Consider the following 12,984-nt stretch of genomic DNA (forward strand, 5'->3'; position numbering starts at 1 on the left):
GTCCATCCAGTACCCAGCCACCCATGGGTCTGAAGGAAGCTGGAGTGAATTTCACCTCAGGAAGTAGCACCAGGGTAAAGAACATGTAGTTTGCTTTGACGTTAAGCGAGCATTTGCTTTAACAATAAGCAAGGGTTGCCCAAGGAAGTTGTGAATGCTCCATCCCTGGTGGTGTTCAAGGCTGGGTTGGACAGAGCCTTGGGTGACATGGTTTAGTGTGAGGTGTCCCTGCCCATGGCAGGGGGTTGGAACTGGATGATCTTAAGGGCCTTTCCAACCCTAACTATTCTATGATTCTATGATTCTAAGTCCAGAGGAGGCCACGAGGATGATCAGGGGACTGGAGCACCTCCCGTATGAAGACAGGCTGAGGAAGTTGGGGCTGTTCAGGCTGGAGAAGAGAAGGCTGCGTGGAGACCTCATAGCAGCCTTCCAGTATCTGAAGGGGGCCTATAGGGATGCTGGAGAGGGACTCTTCATTAGGGACTGCAGTGACAGGACAAGGGGTAATGGTTTAAAACTTAAACAGGGGAAGTTTAGATTGGATATAAAGAAGAAATTCTTTACTGTGAGGGTGCTGAGGCACTGGAATGTGTTGCCCAAGAAAATTGTGAATGCCCCATCTCTGGTGGTGTTCAAGGCCAGGTTGGACAGAGCCTTGGGTGACATGGTTCAGTGGGAGGTGTTCCTGCCCATGGCAGGGGGGTTGGAACTAGATGATCTTGAGGTCCTTTCCAACCCAAACCATTGTATGATTCTATAACATCATTCAAGAACTCAGTAGGCAGGGTGTTTTAGTTGGGGGTTTTTTTGTGTTGTAGAATTTTTCCTATTTATTTTTCTTTTAAGATGCTGTTATTACTAGAAAAGGCTCAACACAACCTTTTCTTCCTGCATGACTAGCTATACTGCTGTAAAATGGCTTCAAATATTTTCCAGATTATTGTGCAAACAACCCAGGTTTGGATGACACTTCTCTTTACACTTTTGTTGGCTTCAGTCTGTCTTACTCAACAATAGAACACTTTTAAGAGTCACAGTTATTTCAACTTTTTTACAGTAATAATTTGTGCTTCCAAACTTAGGGTTTATAGATGTCTTCAAACTCCAGGGAATTTTTTCTACCAGGACAGTACAATTCACTTTGTATTTATTGTCCTAAAATTGCATGTGGCATTTTTGGGAGCTGCTAGTCTACTTATGCACACTAAACTTTGTGCTTTTGGTTTGTTTTGCTTGGACTGTTTACTTATATTAGCCAAGTGAACTGCATTTTTAATACCAGTTCTAAAGCATAGTCTATTTCATTTGGTTCCTACCTGCTGTGCTGAGGCAGATGGTTTTCATGTCAGCAGAAATCCTGTTTCAAGCTATGAATTATGAAAAATATAAATTTTTTTAAATGAAAGAGTAAAGTAAAATTACATGCAGTTTCAGGAAAGCTCCTGGTAAAGTTTGCTTACTCTAGAAAAGAATTGACAATTTAACCTTGTTGTTTTCTTAAATATCACTAAAATTGGTTTTATTTTTGCTTTACTCTATTTTCATGGCTTTTATTTAATTTCAGGAATATCCCAGGGACACTTCAGATCTTTCCTTGTCAGAAGCAGCTGCAGGGTGAGGGCAGGCGAGCCCTGATCCGATGGTAATGGTGAGGTGTAGGGCAGTACTCTCCCCAGAACAGCGCAGTCCCACAGCACCCAGCCAGAGACAGGGAGGGTGACCAGTGTGTCCACCACAGCCCGTAGTGATGGGCAGGTCTGAGGTGACTCTGGAAGGCAAGCCAGCAAAAGTAGAGAGTGAGGTGCAGTGCTGAACACAGGCATAGCTACAGCATTGCTCAGACAGGGCCCAGGAGAACGGCCCTGAGCTGAAATGCTGCTCCTGACCTGAGGGCATCTCACACACAGCATCTTGCTGCTCTTTCTTATAGCAGGATTGACCCCAGGTTATGGCTACACAATGTCAGAGCTGATCTTGAGCCTGTTAGGGAAGAGGGAAGGAAGTTGCGGGACCTGTTTGCTGCACTCAGAGACCTGAAGACATTTTCTGCATTGCATTTCTGTAATTACACTTTTCTTCATTATTTACTTACTATAATAGAAATAATGTAACGAAATCTCAGTGAAACATTTGATTTTTTATAACCTGAAATGTTCCAAGTAAAATTTCTTCTACTCTACTGTTCTAAGCTATTAAAAAAAAAAAAAAAGAAATTTAGGTTGTATTATCTTAAATACTTAAATTTATGTTGATTTAAAGTATTATGCACTAGAGATAATTTTCAATGCAACTGCCAGCAGATTTCCATTTGCTCATCTGCATCAACTGAGGTGAACTTTTCAGCCATATTCCCAGTGCATATATTTTAATTTCTTCCCTGTCTCATCGTCTCTCAGTGGTAATCAGTTATTCAGAAATGCAACTTCCATCTGTCAGGCCCAAATAGAAATGGGAGAGGTGGGCAACTAAAAAAAAATACAGAAAAAATTGCATATCAACATTTCCAAAGCTTTTTAGAAGGACATATCCACTACCATTAGCCAGAGGTGTGCTTCTAATATCCTGATGTGTCTTTAAATACCTCATTCACTCTATTAAAAAAAATCCCATATTAAAACGTTGACATTTGCTATTTGCTTTTGCGCATCCACATCATCTCTTGACTAGAGCTCATCTTATGAGATGCAAAACCTTTCTTTGTTGGCCTTAAAGAACATGCTTTACAAATTATGATAGCCGGCAAAATCCCAGGAAAATACTGTAAAATCAGCTTATAGATAAAAAATAATGGAAAGCTATAAGCACATTTCTGCAGAAAAAAAGGAGGTAGATCAGGGCAGGGACACAACAGAGTATGATCCAATGTCAAACGAGACAAGGTGCAACATTGATATTCGTATAAAAAGAAGAGGAATTAGTTAGGAAGATGCATTGCAGAGGAATCTAGATAGATTGAAGCATTGGGCTATAATCAATGGGATGAAATTTAAGAAGTTGAAATGCTGGATTCTGCACCTAGGATGGAGTAACAGTGGGCATGAGTATAAACTGGGGGAGGAGTGGCTGGAGAGCAGCCCTGCAGAAAGAGATCTGGGGGTGCTGATTGACAGCAGATTCAGTGAGAGTCAGCAATATACCCTGACAACAAAGAGGGCAAAATGCATCCTGGGGTGCATCAAACACAGCATAGCCAGGCAGTCAAAAGAGATGATTATCTGAAGTCTTCCAGATGTGTTATTTTTGTAGTGTAAAATGTAATGGTAGGTAAAAGTTAAGTGCATTTGTGTATTTAAATACAGCTTTAATTTAGAGGATATGTTCTTACCTTACTTTGCAATCTTGGATGACTGATTTGATTGAATATTTTGTTGAAGTAGGCTCAGTGTAGCTCTCATAAGAAATACAATCATTCCTTCAGCATAGAAATCACATGGGTTTAATGGTATTTATGTGATGGATTCGTAGAAGCTCTACATTAGTTTAATAATTACATTCTGTATGTTAGTTTGGATGTTTATGAACATAGCAACTTAATTTACAGAAGCTCTGTTGGAAGTGACAGACAGAAAGGAAAGGGAATAGCTCAGCATAAACCATCCATCAACAAATATGCAGAAGTCACTGAGAGACAATAAAGCCTACAAAAAATCCCTAAGAAATAAGCAATAAGAGAAGAATGACATTTCAAAAAGAACCTTTGCAAGAGGGATTTCTGTTTCTGAAAATTAGGCATGCATAAAATCTGCCTGAGGATTCTGAAGGTGCCTAACTAATTTACTGGCAGGAGGTGATAAATCCTGACATAATACAGACATAGAGGCAGAGAGATGTCTCTAAATGTTTTGTTTCTAGTTTAAACTGAAAACTACTCTTTTCATAAGCAGCTTATGAAATCACTGAAGGGAAGAAGAGAAAGAGCTTGGATTTAATTGGATTTGCCAGGTAAACTGATTGATAAGTCATACTGTAGGCTGGGACCTTGCCTAAAAGTGTAGAATTGTGAGAATTTATCCTGTGATAGGAAACGTGAAAATTAAGGGTATTGCTCTGAGAGAATGTAGAAAGGGGATAAAGGTGCAGTTAGGTCTGTCCGTATGACAATTACAAGTTAATCTTTCTGTGTCAGTCTTTAATGATGCCAAAAATTAATCATAAAATCATAGGATCATTTAGGTTGGAAAAGACTTTTAAGATTGTTGAGTCCAACTGACACTGCCAAGTCCACCACTAAACCACATCCCTAAGTGCCACATCTATGTGTCTTTTAAATACCTCCAGGGATGGTGACTCATGTCCCTGGGCAGCCTGTTCCAGTGCTTGACAACCCTTATGGTGATGACGTTTTTCCTAGTACCCAACATAAAACTCCCCTGGCACAACTTGAGGCCATTTCCTCTTATCCTATCACTTGTTACTTGGGAGAAGGGACCAGCACCCACCTCACTACAACCTCCTGTCAGGTAGCTGTAGAGAGCTATAAGATCCCCCCTGAGCCTTCTCTTCTCCAGACTAAGCGCCCTCATTTCCCTCAGTTGCTCCTCATCACACTTGTACTCCAGGCCCTTCACCAGCTCCATTGTCCTTCTCTGGACCTCTTCTGGCACCTCAGTGTCTCTCTTGTAGTGAGGGGGCCAGAACTGAACACAGGATTTGAGGTGCAGCCTCACCAGTGCCCAGTACAGGGGGACAATCACTGCCCTGGTCCTGCTGGCCACACTAGTGGTGATACAAACCAGGATGCCATTGGCCTTCTTGGCTGCCTGGGCACAAGCTGCTCATGCTCAGCTCTGTCAATCAGCACGCCCAGGTCCTTTTCCACTCAGCAGCTTTCCAGCCAACTCTTCTCCAAGTCAGCAGCATTGCATGTTGTTGTTGTGACCCACGTGCAGGACCCAGCACTGAGTCTTGTTGAATCTCACCTAGATAATATATGCACAAAAGAAAAGTCTCTTTAAAAACTTTCTGCTGACATTTTCTGGAAACTCATAATAATGCTTAGCATTATAAAACATCTTTTAGAATGGCATAGTCTTTCCTTTGTAGTTATTGCTACTGCAGCATAAAAATTCTACTTTATGGTTTAGCAGTATGGGGATGGATTCTAGTGCTAGGCAGTATTTCTTGGTTATCTTGTTTTTACTTATAAAATGAAGTAGCTGCTTTTCTGTGATCTTGTCTGCAATTAAAAAGAAAAAACTGTTCAACTTCATATTGTGCATTTCATCTGTTGCTGTATATCGTGCCACAAGTTGCTTCACTTGCTGTGTTGTGCCACACTGACATAACGATTTATTAAAAATCATTCTAGTTAAAAATAGGCAAGATAGAGAAACAGATAACCTCTCTAAAGCATATATTTGAGTTTGTACTGTGTGAAGGGGTGACAGGAAACAAATTGTGCATTTTGTTTCATGTTAAATTTTAATTAGTTTATATCTCTATCATTTTAGTTTTCAATGGCATTTCAAATGATATAAGGATTGTAGAAGCTGCTTTTGGCCACATTTGAGTTTGACAGCTGAAAGGTGGATAATTGGAACTTTAGTGATCTTGCATATATTCAAGATTTACTTTTTTGACTCAAGCACATTAAGCGAATATTCTGTTGAAATAACTAGTAGAGAAATAATTAACAGTGCTGACATTTAAGTTGTCATTCAGGGCTTCAGAGTTAGCACTTGGGGGGACGACGTGGGAGTTCACATTACTTGCTTGCATAAGAATGTATTCATATATAATGCAACACTATATTGGTTATATTTAGATGGTATTTTCAGGTTATGCTTTGATGATCATGTACTCTGCCATAATTAATTTTATTTATCTTTGGGTTCATCATTTAGTTTTCTAATGATCTGAATATTGCTGGGTTTAGAGTTGGGGTACCAGTGGTAGAACAATTAAAATGTATTGCTGTGGTGCCTTCTACCGAAGTTCATTTAGAGGCCTGAGCTATTTGACTTGCCTGGCAAGGAGAAGCCCCCGTTTGACTTGACCGTAGGAGGGTATTTGGTCAGTCGCATTAGGGACTCAGAGACAGGCAGATTGGATATTGGCTATGCCACTCTATTGCTTTTCTCTAGAAACAGAAAACTGCTTTTGAACAATCTCACATCTAAACTCACCCTTCTGACCACGAGAGTCCTCATTCTATTTAGAGTGCAAATAACAGTAACACAACATTTGCTTACTTTCTTTCCCCTCTGCAGGCTCTTCATTATTTACATGCTCAAGGCTGAGTTTGGGCTGAGCAAATACTGCACCTACTTGAACCTCAAGTTTGTGTAACAATTGTTAATACACAGCGATGAAACTTTGGCTAGTATGAGTACTTCAGATATAGAACAGCAATAGCAGCAATGAAAACTTTGCTTCAACTTACTGAAAAATCAGCAAGCAAGGCTTTCCTATAAAATCTGAGATAACAGGAATACAGTACATTTTCTAAAAGCTGGAAATGAAGGTTGGAGTGCTCTCCCACTCTTCAGCAGAGGAACCAGGAGCCTGTTCTGGTTTTGGCTGAGATAGAGTTAAGTTTCTTTCTAGAAGATCCTTAATCCTTGGCTTTCCCTCCCAACCTGGACAACACCACCTCATAAGACCATGTTACAACTTTATTCAAGGCATCACTAATTGTTACATTGTGAGCATTATGCTGTTGCCCAAAAGACTAGCTGATCAGATACAAGCCACAGTCAATTTAGCTTTTATTGAGAGTAGCTGGTCAAATTAGAGGGGAAAATGACTAGGACCTATGGGGAAACATACAGACACACACGTGTGTGCAAACACACAAACACAAATGCGCACTCTGAACCTTACACTTGTTCTGGGTGATTGACTGGCCAGGACAAAAGATTCTTGGAGAGGTATGACTCTTGAAACATCCAATCTCCCAGCTCAGTTGGTATGGCAAGAAAAGTGCTACAGTTGACTCTGATCTCTGCCTTTTCATAGCTTCGGGGTTGTTTGGCCAAGTTGCTGTTGGATGTTTCTGCGGCATCGGGCAGAGTTCTCCTCAAAGCATCTGCTCTGGCTGACCTCCCTGCCTGAACTTGGCTGAGCCCTCTTGGTTTGGGGGCTGTGTTTTACCTCACTAGTACATTCAAGCCTGCTGCTTTCTGCTACTTGCTGGTTCCAGCCTGACCTTGACCGGGTCTCAAGGCAAAGCAATGAAGATACCAACAGAAAAGATTGTATATCCAGGGAATGGTTTTCTGATGCTACTGATAGCAAAGGCTGATTTTACTGGGATGTTGTCAAATTTTATGCTTTTCTTGTGAATAACTGGCCATAGTTTGAGCCAGTTTTTCAGTAGCATGAGAAGGAACATCACTGTTGAATTTCAAGAACTGCGACCTCTGATTAGTCACCTTTTCCATTGCCCTTCCGATGAAACACCAATTCGATTTGTTTTTCTTTTGTGTGCATACCATAGGAACTGGTATAATTACTGTAAAATGGTGACAAGAAAGCAGGAAAGAAATCAGTCCTGGTTTTATTTGTATCTCTGGCCTTTGAGCAGAGGGATTTATTTTCTGCTTCCTTCTTTGTATCTGAAACACGAGGCTTGAGAAAACAGATGGTCCTCTAGCAGCCCTCACAGACATCAGCATGGTGTGTCATAAACACCAGGAAAGACTAGGTAGATGAAAGAATAAGGGGAACGGGAGCATACAGGGTGGATACAGAGCACACATGTGAAAGGGAGGTGAGAGAACAGTAGTTTGCTGTCAAGTAAGATGAATGAGATTCTGTCCGTACAGACCAAAATCACCGTTGTATATCTGGGGCTGTTTGGGATGCTAGTTGCTAGCTATACACACACTGGTGCTGGGCAAAAGAACATTCAAAGGACAAATTGCATACATAATACAACATTTATGCATTTGGTCCAGTTTCATGATGTACCTGTGTTGGGTAATTGTCGAGTCCATCATGCATACAAGCGCACACTGCCTTTCATGGCTTCATTGCTGCTGGAGCAGTGAAGGAGTACAGGTCAAATGAAACAGGACTGAACAAATATCAGATGGAGAATCAATCCTCCTTTCAAACTTTTGCAACAGGTGTGAAGGAGAAAGTCTGAATGGTGAATATAGCTTTTTTTCCAGAACTTCATTAGCTACTGTTATAACATTCCATCAAAACCAGATGTACGGTGGACATAGGTCTCCAAAGAAGATCTTAGTTCACTAAGAACATAATTGGTTCCTAAGTAACTAAATAACATCATTATTTAGTAACATGAAAGCTACCATGGAATTGTTTTACGGCGCTTGTTTCACAATCTTGCATATTCTTTCTCTGCTCTACAACAATTCTAGTTCTATATCAATGTCTTCCATATCAGTTCTTCACAGCAATTTCACACATTATTCTTTCGGAACATTCAGATAAAAAATTGGCTTGACTAGAAATGCTGTATTCCTCTACCACCTTCTACTGTCCCAGGAAAGGCTCCAAATTTGTTCCCTTTCTGGTGCCACTTACTCTTCAAATCCAACTGTAGGATAATTAAGTTATTGACTTTCAGGGTTGCCTAAACATACACTGTAAACACAGGGGTTTGCATATGACACCAGTGTCCTTGTATAATCTTTTGTTCTAACAAGTTTTGTATTCCTGACTAATATCTGATTGCTGTAATCTATAATTGAGTGAATATACTTTTCCTTATGAATAGCTGATTGATGCCCAAAGATCCTTTGGGACAAAGGCAGCTACATACATATAAGGCGATATTATTATTTTCCATCTTATCAGAAAAAGTCCACAGCTGGGGAGATATTAAAGCAATATTTTCAGCTCTCCATGTTCCCAGTAGTTTAAATTGAAAACCCAAATACAAAATTGCTGACTAAAAATAGCTTTCTCCCCTCAATTCCTATTATTATGAAGAACATCCTGCATTACTTCTCTCAAGGCCATAATGATCTTTAAAGGCCAATTCTAATGATATTCATATCCAGGCTAGATTTTATTGACTGAAACAGTGGCTGTCTTCTGGAGATTTTCTTTGACAGGCAGATAGAGCTTACTGGGTAAGTATTTTTTGGGTCTTTGTCCAAGATTTTCTTTTAGTTAGTTTCACTTCTCCCACCCAAAAAATTCCTTTTGCTACATAATGTATAGATCAGTGAGATGGGATCAGCTACTCCTATTTTTCTGCAATTTTCCTGAAGCATTTTGAGCTTCATGCCAAAACCATGCACTGAAGTCAATGGAACTAAATTCAGTTGGATAACTGATTACCCAAAGTGTCAGAAGATGCTTGAAAGCAGTCAGTCTGTGTGGAGTTTAGGACTTCTTACATATGGTTACTGCAGAAAAAGAAACTGTGATGGCCAAATGTACAGTCATGACCTTTAGCAAATAGAGAAGGAGGGTTATTCTGTGAACTCGTGAGTTCTGGACTTAACTCTGAACTTTGTCATAGGCTTCATATGTTTTTCAGCAAACCATTTGGATTAATTTCCAGATATGGAAAATAGATGTAATTAATTATATTCTCATTTGTCTATCTATCCTTTATCTTTGGCTGTTGCAGCAATGACCATTCGCTATTTATAGTACGTGCAACATTTAGGAAACAGAGCCTTGGCTTGGTTAGCAAGGTCCCATTACATCCAATAATTCCCTTGGCTGGGATTCAATAGCTCAGTGACCATGACATTAATTATTCATGTACATTCTTCATTCACAGATTGTTCTTCTTACTCACTTCAGCAAAATTAGTTTAATGAAATTTCATCTTGCATGATAGGGAAAGATAAATCTAAGCCAAACTAACATTTCTGTTAATAGGCTGCAATGAAAAGGCATTCTGCATTCTTATTCTGTTTTCCAGTGCAGTTCAATGGACATCATTGATCATTTTACAAAATGACTGTTAGAGGTGTTTTGGAATCAGAAGGATTGCATTCAGATTAGCAGAATCAGTGGGATACTGGAATTTCTTATATGGCTTTTAAACATTTCCAGATCTAGAAATTAGGTTTTTAATATGCTTTTCAATTTATCTATTTAAATAATAGTTTATTTGCTTAGAAACATTGGGAAAGTCTTTGTTGCAGTTTAGCATCTCTGTGCTAAAAAGCAGAGAGTTTTGACCATATAAGATTAAGATGCTTTGATGGTTCTTGTTATACAGTGTAAAGGGTTTTTCCCACAGAGTTTTCTGCTGGATAAAATCCACGGATCAAAGCATCAACTGACATGCTGATAAAGACTTTTTTGTGTTCTCTTTGCATTCTTTCAAACCTTGGCAAAAAAGCTTGCTTTCTTTTGAGGTATTGAATTCCTTATCAGTGCATAGAGAGTAACTATATTTGCAAATTTACAGAGTGCTTTCCAAAAGGATTCATTTCATTGCTCTCCTTTCGTTAAGTTTTGGGAAGTGAATGTGACTCCCAAGCCACATGGTTAGTCATCTGTTACTGCCGCATGGAGTCAAATCTGCAAACATTTCTATTCCTGCCTCCTGTATCTTTTCAGGTTCTAGTAGGTTATTTTTAAATAGTTATAAAACTTGACATGTGTTGTTGTACAAATGGTGGACTTGGAGGTATCTTCTATCAGTTTTAGAGTGTACTCAAGCTTAGAGTTCCGCATCCTTCTCACCGCCTGGAAAGCCATTTATTGTTGGTGTATGTTTGGTATGTGCGTAGTTTGGTAAGTTATAGTGTGCATAGTTGGTGTAACACAGAGTGAAGTAGGCTAAGGTGAAATCTTTGAACCAGTAAGAGGATTTTACTCAACTGTATTTGAAAAAGGGGAATCACTAGTCAAATGCTAATACATTATTTCCTTATTAAGCAGTTCCCCATTACAGCTCCCTTTTTATTATCTTTCATTTTGTACGTATTAACCCCCATACTATCACCTTCAGTAAAGACATTGCCTGTTGCTACTAAAGGTTTTACCCAGGCCTTATCACCCTTTGTATCTCAATAATGCCTTGCAGTGAGATATACGTAATAATTTTGTAGCTGTTTAACTTATACAAGGCCAAACATAGATTTAAAAGCTATTCTGTAGTTCTTTGGAGCCAACTGTGTGACCATTTTTTATTTAGGTCAAGTCAGGTTCAATTGCATTATTTGTATTCCATTAAATATATATTTTTATAGCAGTAGGTTCAGGGTGCCAAGTGATGTTCTAGACACTTTCGCAAGTTACTGTCTAGCAACTGCTTCATAGTAATTCAGCATTTTTGTGGTCTTGATATGCAACAAATGGGAATAAATTTGAGTTGGTTTAGCCCTCAATTAAGGAAGCTTCTGGTCAGAGATTCCTCCCATAGAAATTTTATCATTTAAGAGACAAGTCATAAAATATCTTGTGTTGCAAGGGACCTTTAAAATTTACCAATCCACACACCACCTGCAGCGAGTAGGGACTTTTTCAGTTAGATGAGGATGAAGAACAGACAAAGGAGGGAAAAAGAAATTGCAGACAAAATAGTCTTGCTGTATATTCCATGATTTTTCAAGTGGCTTTTTGAACCCAAGATAAATGACATGTAGCAAGTAAAGAACAATACAGACAAAATGTGTACAACACCTTCACTTCCATTACATCAATTTTCTGATATATGTATTTCATAGTTTTCTTAAGGTACCTATATCTTTAAAACTACTATTAACAGAAATACCTAGATGTCATGTAAGCATGCAACAGATTCCTCAATACCTGGTTAAAAGTACTGCTTCTTTTCTACAATTCTAGGTCAAATGAAGTTAATCAAAGCCTCAAGACCATGAAGGTCTACGTAGTAGTAGTCTACAGCTGAAATTTCTGACTTTGTCTCTTGACAGTCCATGAGAAGAGACAAGCATTTCTAGATGCAATTCATGGCTTCCGAATGTATGTATCTAAAATGAGGTTGATGAGACTTGCTTTCAGAGTTCCTATTTCTCTCCAATAATTATAAAAGGAAGTTAGGACGCCTGGTTCACATAGAAAACTGTATATTATATGTCTAAAGCTAAGTGAACTGAGTCTTAAAGTGAGACAACACTTTTCACATCAATGTGATACTTCCCACCATCTCAAGTAATTAGAATAGCAGCAAATACTGCACAGGCAGTTTGAATACAGAGCCCTACTACTTAATGTGACATTCCTTTCTTTAAAAATGCTGCTGCTAATGAAATGATACAGGGAAGCTTGTCAAAACAATGTCTCAGGAAGTGAAAAATGTGATTTAATAGAATTTTGATTCCTTGACTTGCTGTCTTTTTTCTTTTAAATACTGCTTTTTAAATACGGGTTTGAATGCAGGGGAACAGGAAGCGATAAGTACTTAATCCCATCTTGAAAAATGACCTTGTGACATTTCTAAGGGTAAGTTTTTCAAATATTGTTTTTTCTGGTTTAACTGTAGAGGACTGTAGCCTCTCACAGGAACTCCAAAGCCAGCTGATTATTGAAATTTTATTTCTACATGTTTCATTTTGAGATCCAAGACTTTATATTGAGGTGTTTCTACACAGCAGACAAGGAGAAGTTTCCCCACTGCTAAGGTTTTCTTTAGGTGCATTACACATAACTAATTCTGATTAAGATACTACTACAGATGGGGTTGTGTGACTGTTCAGGTATTTTTACATTCTGTCATTTTCACACTCTTTTCTGATGCTTTTGGAAATTATTGCTAGTTAGATGTGGAGTGTTTGGCAAACTTGGTATTGGTTGCTTTGGATATTATAGATCATATTCAGATATAAGCATTTCCAGAATACTGTTTATCCTCAGAGAAGGGTGGTCTGTGAGTGGGACAGTGAGCTCTATCTGTTGAAGGTATTTGTTCACTCTGAGGCACGCATGCTCATTAAGTAAAAAATAACTTTCAGGTTTTTATTCATGATACTTCACTTTGGAAGCTGAAGGTTTTATTCTTATTTTTATAATTTTGGAATACTTCTAATAAAATTAAATATTGAAACAAACCCATCAGAGTTCTACAGTTCATTGCTC

This window comes from Lathamus discolor, chromosome 4, assembly GCF_037157495.1.
Source record: "Lathamus discolor isolate bLatDis1 chromosome 4, bLatDis1.hap1, whole genome shotgun sequence".
Classification (NCBI taxonomy): domain Eukaryota; kingdom Metazoa; phylum Chordata; class Aves; order Psittaciformes; family Psittacidae; genus Lathamus; species Lathamus discolor.